General features: G+C 46.7%; 1 protein-coding gene and 1 non-coding gene across 3 annotated transcripts in view; both read right to left on the minus strand.

Annotated features, from left to right (window-relative positions):
- The window catches only part of STK32C (serine/threonine kinase 32C), a 277,510-nt gene that overhangs the window by 205,235 nt on the left and 58,523 nt on the right, over positions 1-13,752 (minus strand). The window lies entirely within an intron of this gene.
- On the minus strand, positions 92-229 carry LOC119926330. Its single transcript, XR_005450216.1, has one exon. It is a non-coding gene; the product is annotated as a small nucleolar RNA SNORA7 (small nucleolar RNA).

Consider the following 13,752-nt stretch of genomic DNA (forward strand, 5'->3'; position numbering starts at 1 on the left):
GGTTTACCATTGCCTCTTTCCATGCAGTCAACTTGAGTTTCCAGCCTCATCTCCCTCCCGTGCCGCCACTGTCCAGCATGGGGGAGCCTTGACTTGTAGCAGATGGCCTGCCACTCGCTAGCCACTGACCAAGCTAGGAATGGAATGGACAGGCCTCTGCTTCACTCTCCCTCTCATAGTTGAGACTGGTAGAGGACTAGAAACTCTCCAGGTATGATTCTGAGAGGGTAGAGGTGGACACAGACATTCAAATAAATGATGGATATGGACATAAGTGCTGTGGGGCTGAGGATGGGGTGAATGTCAAATGCTTAAAGGGGACAGATCCAAGGGTATAGATGATGGAGAAGGGAAAGGGAACGGAGGAAATGAAGACCTCTTGGGCTGATGACCCGTCCCATGACATTAAGGCTCCAGCCTGATAGAACTGACTGATATTTTACAGAACAAGCAGGGCCTAGTGGCTAGAGCCCAGGCCCGGGAGTTAGAAGGATGTGGGTTCATTCATTCATTCATTCAATCGTATTTATTGAGCGCTTACTGTGTGCAGAGCACTGTACTAAGCGCTTGGGAAGTACAAGTTGGCAACATATAGAGACAGTCCCTACCCAACAGCAGGCTCACAGTCTAGAAGGGGGAGACAGAGAACAAAACAGAACATATTAACAAAATAAAATAAATATAATAAATATGTACAAATAAAACAGAGTAATAAATACGTACAAATATATATACATATATACAGGTGCTGTGGGGAGGGGAAGGAGGTAAGGCGGGGGGGGTGGGGAGGGGGAGGAGGGAGAGAGGAAGGAGGGGGCTCAGTCTGGGAAGGTCTCCTGGAGGAGGTGAGCTCTCAGTAGGGCTTTGAAGGGAGGAAGAGAGCTAGCTTGGCCGATGTGCGGAGGGAGGGCATTCCAGGCCAGGGGGATGATGTGGGCCGGGGGTCAACGGCAGGACAGGAGAAAACGAGGCACAGTGAGGAGATTAGCTGCAGAGGAGCGGAGGGAGTGGGCTGGGCTGTAGAAAGAGAGAAGGGAGGTGAGGTAGGAGGGGGTGAGGTGATGGAGAGCCTTGAAGCCAAGGGTGAGGAGTTTTTGCCTAATCCCGGCTCCGCCACTAGTCCACTGTGTGATCTTGGGCAAGCCCCTTCACTTCTCTGGGCCTCAGTGACCTCATCTGTCAAATGGGAATTACCACTGTGAGCCCCAAGTGGGACGTGGACTGTATCCAACCTGATTAGCTTGTATCCACCCCAGCGCTCAGTACAGTGCTTGGCACATAGTGACACTTAGCAAATACCATTGAAGCATCTTGGCCTAGTGGCAAGAGCATGAGTTTAGGACTCGGAGGTCATGGGTTCTAAACCCGCCTCCGCTGCTTGTCTGCTGTGTGAACTTGGGAAAGTCACTTCATCATCAATCGTATTTATTGAGCGCTTACTATGTGCAGAGCACTGTACTAAGCACTTGGGAAGTACAAATTGGTAACATATAGAGACAGTCCCTACCCAACAGTGGGCTCACAGTCTTCCCTGGGCCTCAGTTCCCTCATCTGTAAAATGGGGATTGAGACCATGAGCCCCACGTGGGACAACTTGGTTACCTTGCATTTACCCCAGCACTTAGAACAGTGTTTGGCACATAGTAAGCGCTTAACAAATGACATCACTATTATTATTATAATAAAAAAATAAAATAAAATACAGGCCACCACTTTGGTCCAAGAGAGTTTGAGCCTCCTGTGACTCAGCAGGAGATCTGACCCCTTGGGAATTGAACATATTTTCAAAGATGTAGAGGAGTGATTCACTCCCAGCTTTATAATCCTTCCTCAGACTTCTGCATCTCTATTGCTTTCTTTAATTTGCCCATCTGTGGATGGGAGACGTACCCGGTATTTTGACCAAGGGACCAATTACGGAAAAGCCAATTTGAAAAGTGAAAAGGCCCTGGGAGATATCTTTGCAGTCACTGGAGTCCTGAGCTAGAAACACCCTGAAGAAATAATTAGTCCAGTTCTCTGGCCACACTTAAACCCAAGTATTTCAATCAATCAGTGGTATTTGTTGAGCACTTACTATGTGCACAGCACTGAATGAACTAAGCATTCCAGAGTTCAATATAATGGATATATTTATCTGAAGACTGAAGACACAGTATTCTGTTCCAGAGGTCTCTTAATGGTCTGTCAATGTTAAAGTTAACTTCAATGTTAATGTTAATGTTAATGGTCTCTTACCATTAACAGTTCATGCCCTCTAAACTCACTCTCATTATCCAAGGTCTACATTGAGCTTCTGTGTGAAGCGCTATACTAAGAGCTTGAGGGAGTCCAATAGAAGGAAGACACACAGTCCCTACCCTCCAGGAGCTAGTAATCTAATGGGGTCGGCAGCCAGAAATTATTTCCAAACAGCAAGAGCAGGAGGACAAGATAGCTGTATAAATAATTGAACATACCAAGAAAAAAGACACATAAATCCACACTTCTCGTGGACACGAATAGAATGGATGAGGGGAGGAGGTGCCGGGAATTAATCAGAGAAAGCTTCCTGGAGGAGTGGGAATTTAGGAGGACACAGAAGTTGTGGTTTGGCAGATTTGAGAGGCACAGTTCCGCCTGAGGTTGGAGGCAGGGGAATCTAGAGCAGACACAGTGAGATGGTGAACTTGGAAAAAGCAAAAAGCTGGAATTGAGGGTGGCGGGTGGGGGAGAGAGTATGCCCTCTCTGTGTCAGCTATGCACTTTTTAATGGCATTTATTAAGCGCTTACTACGTGCAAAGCACTGTTCTAAGCGCTGGAGAGGTTACATTGGTTGTGGGTTGTGGGTTCTAATCTCGGCTCCACCACTTATCAGCTGTGTGACTTTGGGCAAGCCACTTAATTTCTCTGTTGCCTCAGTTACCTCGCCTGTAAAATGGGGATTAAGACTGTGAGCACCAGGTGGGACGACCCGATTACCTTGTATCTACCCCAGCGCTTAGAACACCGCTTGGCACATAATACGTGCTTAACCAGTCTTCTTACTGGTCTACCTGCCTCCAGTCTCTCCCTCCTTCAGTCTTACTGGTCTCCCTGCCTCCAGTCTCTCCCTCCTTCAGTCTCGTCTAACATCCAGATCATCTTTCTGAAATGTCACCTCACACACTTCCCTCTGCTCACAGTAAATCTTCAGTTTACAGATGAGGTCACTGAGGCACAGAGAAGTTGCCCAAAGTCATACAGCCGACAATTGGCAGAGCTGGAATTTGAAACCATGACCTCTGATTCTAAAGCCCGTGCTCTTCCACGGAGCCATGCTGCTTCTCTGCTGTCTGCCCCTTAAGCACTTTTATACGCATTTAGCCCCGCACCACTTATGCCCATATCAGTCAGTTGTACTTATTGAGCACTTACTCTGTACTAAGTACTTGGGAGAGGACAATACAACAATAAATATCTTCATACTCTACCACTTCCCTTCTCCATCCTTTATTTTAATGTCTGCTTCCTCTTGTAGACTATAAGCTCCGTGTGGGCAAGGACTGCGTTTACCAACTCTTTTGCATTGTACTTTCCCAAGTGGTTAGTTCAGTGCTCTGCACAGAGTAAATGCTCAATAAATACCATGGATTGACAGACCGACCCAGAGAGAGCTGGTCAAAAGCCCTAACGTGAATGTTAATGAACTTTTTTCTTGCATGTGGAGGGATACAGGTATCAGTGGAGGTTTTTGAGGAGCAGAGGGAAGTGTGTGAGGTGACATTTCAGAAAGATGATCTGGCTGTTAGACGAGAATGAAGGAGGGAGAGACAGGAGGCAGGGAGACCAGTAAAGAGACTGGTTAAGCACGTATTATGTGCCAAACAGTGTTCTTAGCACTGGGGTAGATACAAGGTAATCAGGTCGTCCCACCTGGGGCTCACAGTCTTATTCCCCATTTTACAGGCAAGGTAACTGAGGCAACAGAGAAGTTAAGTGGCTTGCCCAAAGTCACACAGCTGATAAGTCGTGGAGCCGAGATTAGAACCCACAACCTCTGACTCCCAAGCCCGGGCTCTTTCCACTAAGCCACCCTGCTTCTCTCAGTGCTTTACTAAGCACTGGGGTAGATACAAGATAATCACTTTGGACACAGTCTAAAGCGGGAGGGAGAACAGGTTTTGAATCTCCATTTTGCAGATGAGAAAACTGAGGTACTGAAAAGTTGGGTGACTCGCCCAAGGTCACACAGCAGTAAGTGGCAGAGCCGGGATTAGAACACATATCCCCTGAATCCCAGGTCCATTCCCTTTCACTGAATACTAATAATGGCATTTAATAAGCGCTTACTATGTGCAAACACTTCTCAAAATAACGGGATACGTTCATTGTAAAAGCAGCTCTCAGCGGCCCTATTGGAATAATGGACCCCAGTCACAAACCAAACACACCACTGCCAACCAGGGCTTCAGCAAGAACCAGGGCTAGCCACCAAGGCTGGTGCGGTGAGAAGCAGCGTGGCCTGGTGGATAGAGCATCGGCCTGGGAGTCAGAAGGACCTGGGTTCTAATCCTGTCTCTGCCACTTGTTTGCTGTATGGCCTTGGGCAAATTGCTGTGCCTCAGTTACCTCATCTGTGAAATGGGGATCAAGACTGGGAACAATCAATCAATCAATCAATCAATCATATATTGAGTGCTTACTGTGTGCAGAGCACTGTACTAAGTGCTTGGGAAGTACAAGTTGGCAACATATAGAGACAGTCCCTACCGAACAGTGGGCTCACAGTCTAGAAGGGGGAGACAGAGAACAAAACCAAACGTATTAACAAAATAAAATAAATAGAATAGATATGTACAAGTAAAATAAATAGAGTAATAAATATGTACAAACATATATACATATATACAGGTGCTGTGGGGAAGGGAAGGAGTAAGATGGGGGGGATGGAGAGGGGGATGAGGGGGAGAGGAAGGAAGGGGATCAGTCTGGGAAGGCCTCCTGGAGGAGGTGAGCTCTCAGGTGGGCCTTGAAGGGAGGAAGAGAGCTAGCTTGGCGGATGTTGGGAGGGAGGGCATTCTGTCATCACCACCATCATCAATCGTATTTATTGAGCGCTTACTATGTGCAGAGCACTGTACTAAGTGCTTGGGAAGTACAAATTGGCAACATTTTTATTTATTTATTCTATTTATTTTATTTTGTTAGTATGTTTGGTTTTGTTCTCTGTCTCCCACTTTCAGACTGTGAGCCCACTGTTGGGTAGGGACTGTCTCTATATGTTGCCAATTTGTACTTCCCAAGCGCTTAGTACAGTGCTCTGCACATAGTAAGCGCTCAATAAATACGATTGATGATGATGATGATGATGATGATTGGCAACATATAGAGACAGTCCCTACCCAACAGTGGGCTCACAGTCTAAAAGGGGGAGACAGAGAACAAAACCAAACATACTAACAAAATAAAATAAATAGAATAGATATGTACAAGTAAAATAAATAAATAAATAAATAGAGTAATAAATATGTACAAACATATATACATATGTACAGGTGCTGTGGGGAAGGGAAGGAGGTAAGATGGGGGGATGGAGAGGGGGACGAGGGGGAGAGGAAGGAAGGGGCTCAATCTGGGAAGGCCTCCTGGAGGAGGTGAGCTCTCAGGTGGGCCTTGAAGGGAGGAAGAGAGCTAGCTTGACGGATGGGCAGAGGGAGGGCATTCCAGGCCATGGGGATGACATGGGCCGGGGGTCGACGGCAGGACAGGCGAGAACGAGGCACGGTGAGGAGATTAGCTGCAGAGGAGCGGAGGGTGCGGGCTGGGCTGTAGAGGAGAGAAGGGAGGTGAGAAGGGAGGTGAGGTAGGAAGGGGTGAGGAGTTTCTGCCTGATGCACAGATTGATTGGTAGCCACTGGAGATTTTTGAGGAGGGGAGTAACATGCCCAGAGCGTTTCTGGACAAAGACAATCCGGGCAGTGGCGTGAAGTATGGATTGAAGTGGGGAGAGACACGAGGATGGGAGATCATAGAGGAGGCTGATGCAGTAGTCCAGACGGGATAGGATGAGAGCTTGAATGAGCAGGGTAGCGGTTTGGATGGAGAGGAATGGGTGGATCTTGACAATGTTGCGGAGCTGAGACCGGCTGGTTTTGGTGACGGCTTGGATGTGAGGGGTGAATGAGAGAGCAGAGTCGAGGATGACACCAAGGTTGCGGGCTTGTGAGACGGGAAGGATGGTAGTGCCATCAACAGTGATGGGAAAGTCAGGGAGAGGGCAGGGTTTGGGAGGGAAGACAAAGAGTTCAGTCTTGGACATGTTGAGTTTTAGGTGGTGGGTAGACATCCAGATGGAGATGTCCTGAAGGCAGGAGGAGATGCAAGCCTGGAGAGAGGGGGAGAGAGCAGGGGCAGAGATGTAGATCTGGGTGTCATCAGCGTAGAGATGATAGTTAAAGCCGTGGGAGCGAATGAGGTCACCAAGGGAGTGAGTGTAGATCGAGAACAGAAGGGGATCGAGAACTGAACCTTGGGGAACCCCCACAGTAAGGGGATGGAAGGGGGAGGAGGAGCCTGCAAAAGAGACTGAGAATAAATGACCGCAGAGATGAGAGGAGAACCAGGAGAGGACGGAGTCAGTGAAGCCAAGGTTGGATAGTGTGTTGAGGAGAAGGGGGTGGTCCACAGTGTCGAAGGCAGCTGAGAGGTCGAGGATGATTAGGATAGAGTATGAGCCGTTGGATTTGGCAAGCAGGAGGTCATTGGTGACCTTTGAGAGGGCAGTTTCCGTGGAATGTAGGGGACGGAAGCCAGACTGGAGGGGGTCGAGGAGAGAGTTCGTGTTGAGGAATTCGAGGCAGCGCTTGTAGACAACTCATTCAAGGAGTTTGGGAAGGAATGGTAGGAGGGAGTTGGGGTGATAACTAGAAGGTGAGGTGGGGTCAAGAGAGGGTTTTTTTAGGATGGGAGAGACACCATGTGGGACACAGCCTGTGTCCAACCTAGATAATTTGTGATCTACAACAGGACTTAGGACTGTGCCTGGCATCATCACCATCATCAATCGTATTTATTGAGCGCTTACTATGTGCAGAGCACTGTACTAAGCGCTTGGGAAGTACAAATTGGCAACATATAGAGACAGTCCCTACCCAACAGTGGGCTCACAGTCTAAAAGGGGGAGACAGAGAACAAGACCAAACATACTAACAAAATAAAATAAATAGAATAGATATGTACAAATAAAATAAATAAATAAATAGAGTAAAAAAAAATGTACAAACATATATACATATATACAGGTGCTGTGGGGAAGGGAAGGAGGTAAGATGGGGGGATGGAGAGGGGGACGAGGGGGAGAGGAAGGAAGGGGCTCAGTCTGGGAAGGCCTCCTGAAGAAGGTGAGCTCTCAGCAGGGCCTTGAAGGGAGGAAGAGAGCTAGCTTGGCGGATGGGCAGAGGGAGGGCATTCCAGGCCCGGGGGATGACGTGGGCCGGGGGTCGATGGCGGGACAGGCGAGAGCGAGGTATGGTGAGGAGATTAGCGGCGGAGGAGCGGAGGGTGAGGGCTGGGCTGTAGAAGGAGAGAAGGGAGGTGAGGTAGGAGGGGGCGGGGTGATGGAGAGCCTTGAAGCCCAGGGTGAGGAGTTTCTGCCTGATGCACAGATTGATTGGTAGCCACTGGCACTTAGTAAGCGCTTAACAAATATCAAAGGGAGTGCTTAACCAATAACATCATCATCATTTTAAAAATAAGAAGATGGGATTTCTCCTGTGTGGAAGAATACAGTTTACGAGTGGGCCAACATCTCCACAGTGGAAAAGCTCAACTCCCTGTGACAAACCACAATTAGGAAAAAAACAATGAGAATGAGGAGGCGTACCTAAAAAAGTGCCTACTGCTTAGAACAGTGCTTGACCCAAAGTAAATGCTTAACAAATATCCTCATTATAATTATTACTGTACCCCTATCATGTTCTTGCTCAGGGAAAGAAGGCATTATCCATATCAGTGTGCATTAGGGCAGTCTCTGAGGAGAACCCCCCCTCACCCTTTGTCCCTTGATTTCAACTTAAAAGATTACAGAACTGCTGAATCAATGTTAACGTGCTTTATTTAGGGAACTGAGGCCTCATCTAATTTTCATTTACCAGCAGTGAAGGCCTGTGATTACTAATTGAATAGACTCAACTTATTCCTCTAAAACAAAGGAACCATCCATTATTCCACTGTTTTAACTCCATCCTTTCCATGCCCAAGGTCCAGAGCCTAAGTGTACACCTCAAATCACTCTTCAGGCATCTGCTCCCCCAAGGGGCCATGGGGAGAGGGCTAATTTGCCCAATGGGAAGCCTGACTTTTAGTGGACACGTGCTCTAACCGCTAGGCCCATAGCCTTGGCATTATCCTTGTCTCACCTCTCTCTCATTCAACCCATATTTTCAATCCATCGCTAACTCCTGTCAGCCCCAACTTCACAACACCACTAAAAATTGCCCTTTCCTCTCCATCGAAACTGCTACCACATTAATACATTTTGTTAGTATGTTTGGTTTTGTTCTCTGTCTCCCCCTTTTAGACTGTGAGCCCACTGTTGGGTAGGGACTGTCTCTATATGTTGCCAATTTGTACTTCCCAAGCGCTTAGTACAGTGCTCTGCACATAGTAAGCACTCAATAAATACGATTGATGATGATGATGATGATGAGTAATACAATCACTCATCCTCTCCTGCCTGGATGACTGTATCAGCCTCCTTGCGGACCTCCCAGCCTCCTGTCTCTCCCCATTCCAGTCTATACTTCATTCTACTGCCTGGATCATTTCTCTACAGAAAGGCTCAGGACATGTTTCCTTACTTCTCAAGAAACTCCAGGGGTTGCCCATCCATCTGCACATCAAACACAAACTTCTCACCATTGGCTTGAAAGCAATACATCACTTTGCCTCCTCCTAGCTACTCTCCTACTACGACCCAGCCCGCACACCTGGCTCCTCTAATGCTAACCTTCTCACTGTACCTCTATCTCATCTATCTGGTGCCGACCCCTACCCCATGTCCTGCCTCTGGCCTGGAACACCCTCCCTCCTCAAATCCAAAGGCAATGACTCTCCCGTCTTTCAAAGCCTTATTGAATGTCCATCTCCCCCAAGAGGCTTTCCCTGACTAAGCCCCCCTTTCCTCTTCTCCCACTCCCTTCGGTGTCGCTCTGACCTGCTCCCTTTGTTCTTCACCTCTCCCAGCCCCACAGCACTTAGATGCATATCTGAGAAGCAGCGTGGCTCTGTGGAAAGAGCACGGGCTTGGGAGTCAGAGGTCATGGGTTCTAATCCCAGCTCCCCCGCTTGTCAGCAGTGTGACTTTGGGCAAGTCACTTAACTTCTCTGGGCCTCAGTGACCTCATCTGTAAAATGGGGATTAAGATTGTGAGCCCCATGAAGGACAACCTGATCACCTTGTATCCTCCCCAACACTTAGAACAGTGCTTTGCACATAGTAAGTGGTTAACAAATACCAAAATTATTATTATTAGATCTGCCATTTATGTGTTTATATTAATGTCTGCCTCCCCTTGCCTAGGCTGTAAGCTCGTTGTGGGCAGGGAATGTGTATATTTATTGTTCTGTTATACTCTCCCAAGTGTTCAGTACAGTGCTCTGCACACAGTAAGTGTTCAATAAATGTGACTGATTGAATGAATGAATGAATAAGCCACACAGCTTCTCGTTGGTTTCCCTATTTCAGCTCTTCACAGAATAGCTGTTTGGGTCTCATTCATTCATTCATTCATTCATTCAATTCATTCGATGGTATTTACTGAGCGGTTACTGTGTGCAGGGCACTGTACTAAGTGCTTGGAAAGTACAATTCGGCAACAAGTAGAGACGATCCCTACCCAACAATGGGCTCAAATTCTAGAAGCAGGGAGACCGGCAACAAAACGAAACCAAGTAGACAGCAGGGTCTCCTGCTATGCTTCATTCTCCTCAGTTGCCCTGCTCAACACAGCTGTTGAACTCAACACAGTGTAGGAGACTGATGTCATTGCACAACTTCATTATTCCTCCAATTCATAGAGAGCAGGTGAACCAATCAATACTAGCTACTGAGCGCCTACTGTCTGCAGAGCCTGTTACAAAGAGCTTAGGAGAGTGCAACAGAAGAAGAAATCACGACCTCCCTACCCACAAAGATCCCAGATTTGGGGAAGACAACCCAGTGAGATTTCCCCAATCGGCCACTTCGCCACTTATATTCCTATCTGTAAAATATATATTATAAATTACTTATTTGAAAAGTAACATGGCATTGCCGATAGAGCACGGGGCTGGGAGTCAGAAGGTCATAAGTTCTAATCCTGACTCTGTTATGTCTCTGCTATTTGGCCCTGGGCAAGTCATTTCAATTCTCTGTGCCTCAGTTACCTCATCTGTAAAATTGGGATTGAGACTGTGAGCCCCATGAGGGAAATGGACTATGTCCAACCCGATCTGCTTGTATTCATTCATTCATTCAATTGTATTGATTGAGCACTTACTGTGTGCAGAGCACTGTACTAAACATTTGGGAAGTACAAATCAGAAACATATAGAGACGGTCCCTACCCAACAATGGGCTCAAAATCTACAAGACGGGTTTACAGTCCAGAAGCCTTGTATCCATGCCAGCACTTACACAGTGCTTAATACAGCGCCTGGCACATAGTAAGTGAGTAGCAGCATGGCTTAGTGGAAAGAGCATGGGCTTGGGAGTCAGAGGTCATGGGTTCTAAATTGCCTCCACCACTTATCAGCTGTGTGACTTTGGGCAAGTCACTTAACTTCTCTCTGCCTCATTTATCTCATCTGTAAAATGGGGATTAAGATTACGAGCCCCACGGGGACAACCTGATAACTTTGCATCTACCCCAGTGCTTAGAACAGTGCTTGGCACATAGTAAGCACTTAACAAATACCATTATTATTATTATTATCAAGTGCTTAACAAATGCCACAATTTTTATTATTACTATTATTATCATTGATTATTTATATCAATGTCTGGGTCCCCCTCTAAACTCATTTTGGGCAGAGAACCTGTCTGCTAACTCTATTGTATTGCACTCTCCCAAGTCCCTATTACAGTGCTTTGCATATAGTAAGTGTTCACTAAATACCACTGATTGATTGATTGACCTCAGACCCAATTCTCTTTTTTATTTTTTCAGGGTTTTTTTAATGATATTTGTTAAGTGCTCGCTAGGTGCCAGGCACTAGGTAGATATAGGCTAATCAGGTTGGACACTGTCCCTGTCCCACTTGGGGCTCACAGATTTAATCCCCATTTTACAGATGAGATAACTGAGTTATAAGGTCACACAGCAGACAAGTGGTGGAGTCAGGATTAAAACCCAGATCCTGCTGTCTCCCAGTCCCGGCCTCTATCCACTACACCACGGTGCTTCTCCGTTTGGAGTTATAGAAGAACTGTGCTTTTGTGGCAACTGATATTGAAATCAGCAATGGGTGGGTGGCTTCTCCAGATCTAATTCTCCCTCTGCCACTTCTTCATTTAGGAATTTAACTGCTTTAACTAACCTAAATTCATTTGAAATGCTAGCAGATGCAAAGCCAATGTTTGAAAACAAAATGTCTTTCCCAGGGTTACGAAGATGGGATGAATTCAATTGAAAACCCACTATTTTTAATCAATTAATGGTTTTCAGTTTTAAAAAAGAATTTCTCAGGCTCTGGAGGAGGAGGTGCTCTCAGGAGGAGAATGTGGTATAGAAGAGGAGGTGCTGCAGAGGAAGGAGGAGGAGGAGGAGCGAGTAGAGGAGGAAGAGGAGGAAAGGAAGAAGGGGAGAAGGAAGAAGAGGAGGAAAGGAGGAGGGAAGGAGGAGGAGAAGAATGAGGAGGAGACAGAGAAAGTGGCAGGGGATGAGGAGGAGGAAGAGGTTGCAGACAAGGAGAAAAGGAGGAGGAGAGAAGGAGGAGGAAGTGGCAGAGAAGGAGGAAAGGAGGAGGAGAAGGAAGAGGAGAAGGTGGTGGAGGTGAAGGAGGAAGAAGAAGTGGTGGAGGAGGAAGATGAAGAGGAGGAAGAGGAAGAGAAGGAAAAGGAAGAGGAAAAGGAGGAGGAGGGGGAAGAGGAGGAGGAGGGGGAAGAGGAGGAGGAGGGAGAAGAGGAGGAGGAGGTGGAAGAGGAGGCAGAGGAGGAGGAGGAAAAGAAGGGTAAGGATGTTCTCAGAGAAGACACAGTTCAGGAAGAGGTAGTGCTCCAGAAAAGGAGATGCTCCACAGCTAAAACCTCATGAAGACTGGGATAATGAGAAATTACTTAAAATCTCTGGGTCTAAATTTCCTCATCTATAAAATGGGGACTAAATCCTAATAATAATAATAATAATTGTGGTATTTGCTAAATGTTTGCTATTTGCCAAACACTACTAAACTCTGGGGTAGATAGAAGATAATCTGGTCCCACATGGGGCTCACATTCTACGTAGGAGGGAGCACAGGTATTGAATTTCCATTTTGCAGATGAGAAGCACAGAAAAGTGAAGTGACTTGCCCAAAGTCACATAGCACGTAAGTGGAGGAACCATATAGAATCCAGAACCTCCGACTCTTAGGCCCGTGCCCTTTCCACTAAGCCACGATTAAATCCTACTCCCTCCTACTTAGACTGTGAACCCCATGTGGGACAGGGATTGTGTCTGACCTGATTAGCTTGCAACTTCCCCGGGGCATTTAGTACAGTGCTTAGCCCAAAGTAAGCACTTAACAAGTAGAATAAAACAAGCAAAAAAACAAACGAACAAACAAGCAGTAGGGGGATTCAAGGACCAAAAACTGCCACAAAGATACTCTAGACTCTAAGCTCCTCATGGACAGGAAACATGTCTACCAACTCTGTTGTATTTTACTCTCTGAAGCAGTTATTCCTTCATTCATTCAAATGTATTCATTGAGCATTGTACTAAGTGCCAGAACAGTGCTCTGTGCACAGTAAGTTTTCAATAAATACCACTGAATGACCTTCACACAACCTACGTGAGAAGTGAACTGTTGGCCACACTGATTTTTACCAAATCGCGTCTACCCACACCTGGGGAGAGAGGTGCAAAAATCTTTGAATGCAAAGGATGGGGCAAACTCTCCCTTTATACCTCCCTCTGTGTGTAGGTAGTCAGTTAGTCAATCATATTCATTGAGCACTTTCTGTATGCAGAGCACTGTACTAAGCACCTGAGAGAATACAACAGAATAAACGGACACATTTCCTGCCCACAATGAGTTTACAGTCTAGAGGGGGAGACAGGCATTAATAGAAATAAACGACAGATATGGACATAAGAGCCGTGGGGCATTAATAGACAGGCATTAATAGAAATAAATAAATGACAGATATGGACATAAGAGCAGTGGGGCTCGGACAGCGGGGTGAATAAAGGGAGCAAGTCAAGTCGACGCAGAAAGGAGTAGGAAAAGAGGACAGGAGGGCTTGGTCAGAGAAGGCCTCTTAGAGGAGATGTGCCTTCAATATGGCTTTGAAGCGGGGGAGTCTTTGTCCGTTGGACCGACATGAGGAAAGAGGGCATTCTAGGCCAGAGGCAGGAGGAGGGTGAGAGGTGGGCAGAGAGATAGATGAGATTGAGGTTCAGTGAGTAGGCTGGCTTTAGAGGAGTGCAGTGTGTGCCTGGGTTGCAGCAGGAGACCAGTGAGGTGAGGTAGGAGGGGGCAAGGTGATTAAGTGCTTAAGAAGCCGATAGTAAGGAGTGTCTGTTTGATACCGAGGTGGATGAGCAACC

The sequence above is a fragment of the Tachyglossus aculeatus genome, chromosome 3 (assembly GCF_015852505.1).
Source record: "Tachyglossus aculeatus isolate mTacAcu1 chromosome 3, mTacAcu1.pri, whole genome shotgun sequence".
Classification (NCBI taxonomy): domain Eukaryota; kingdom Metazoa; phylum Chordata; class Mammalia; order Monotremata; family Tachyglossidae; genus Tachyglossus; species Tachyglossus aculeatus.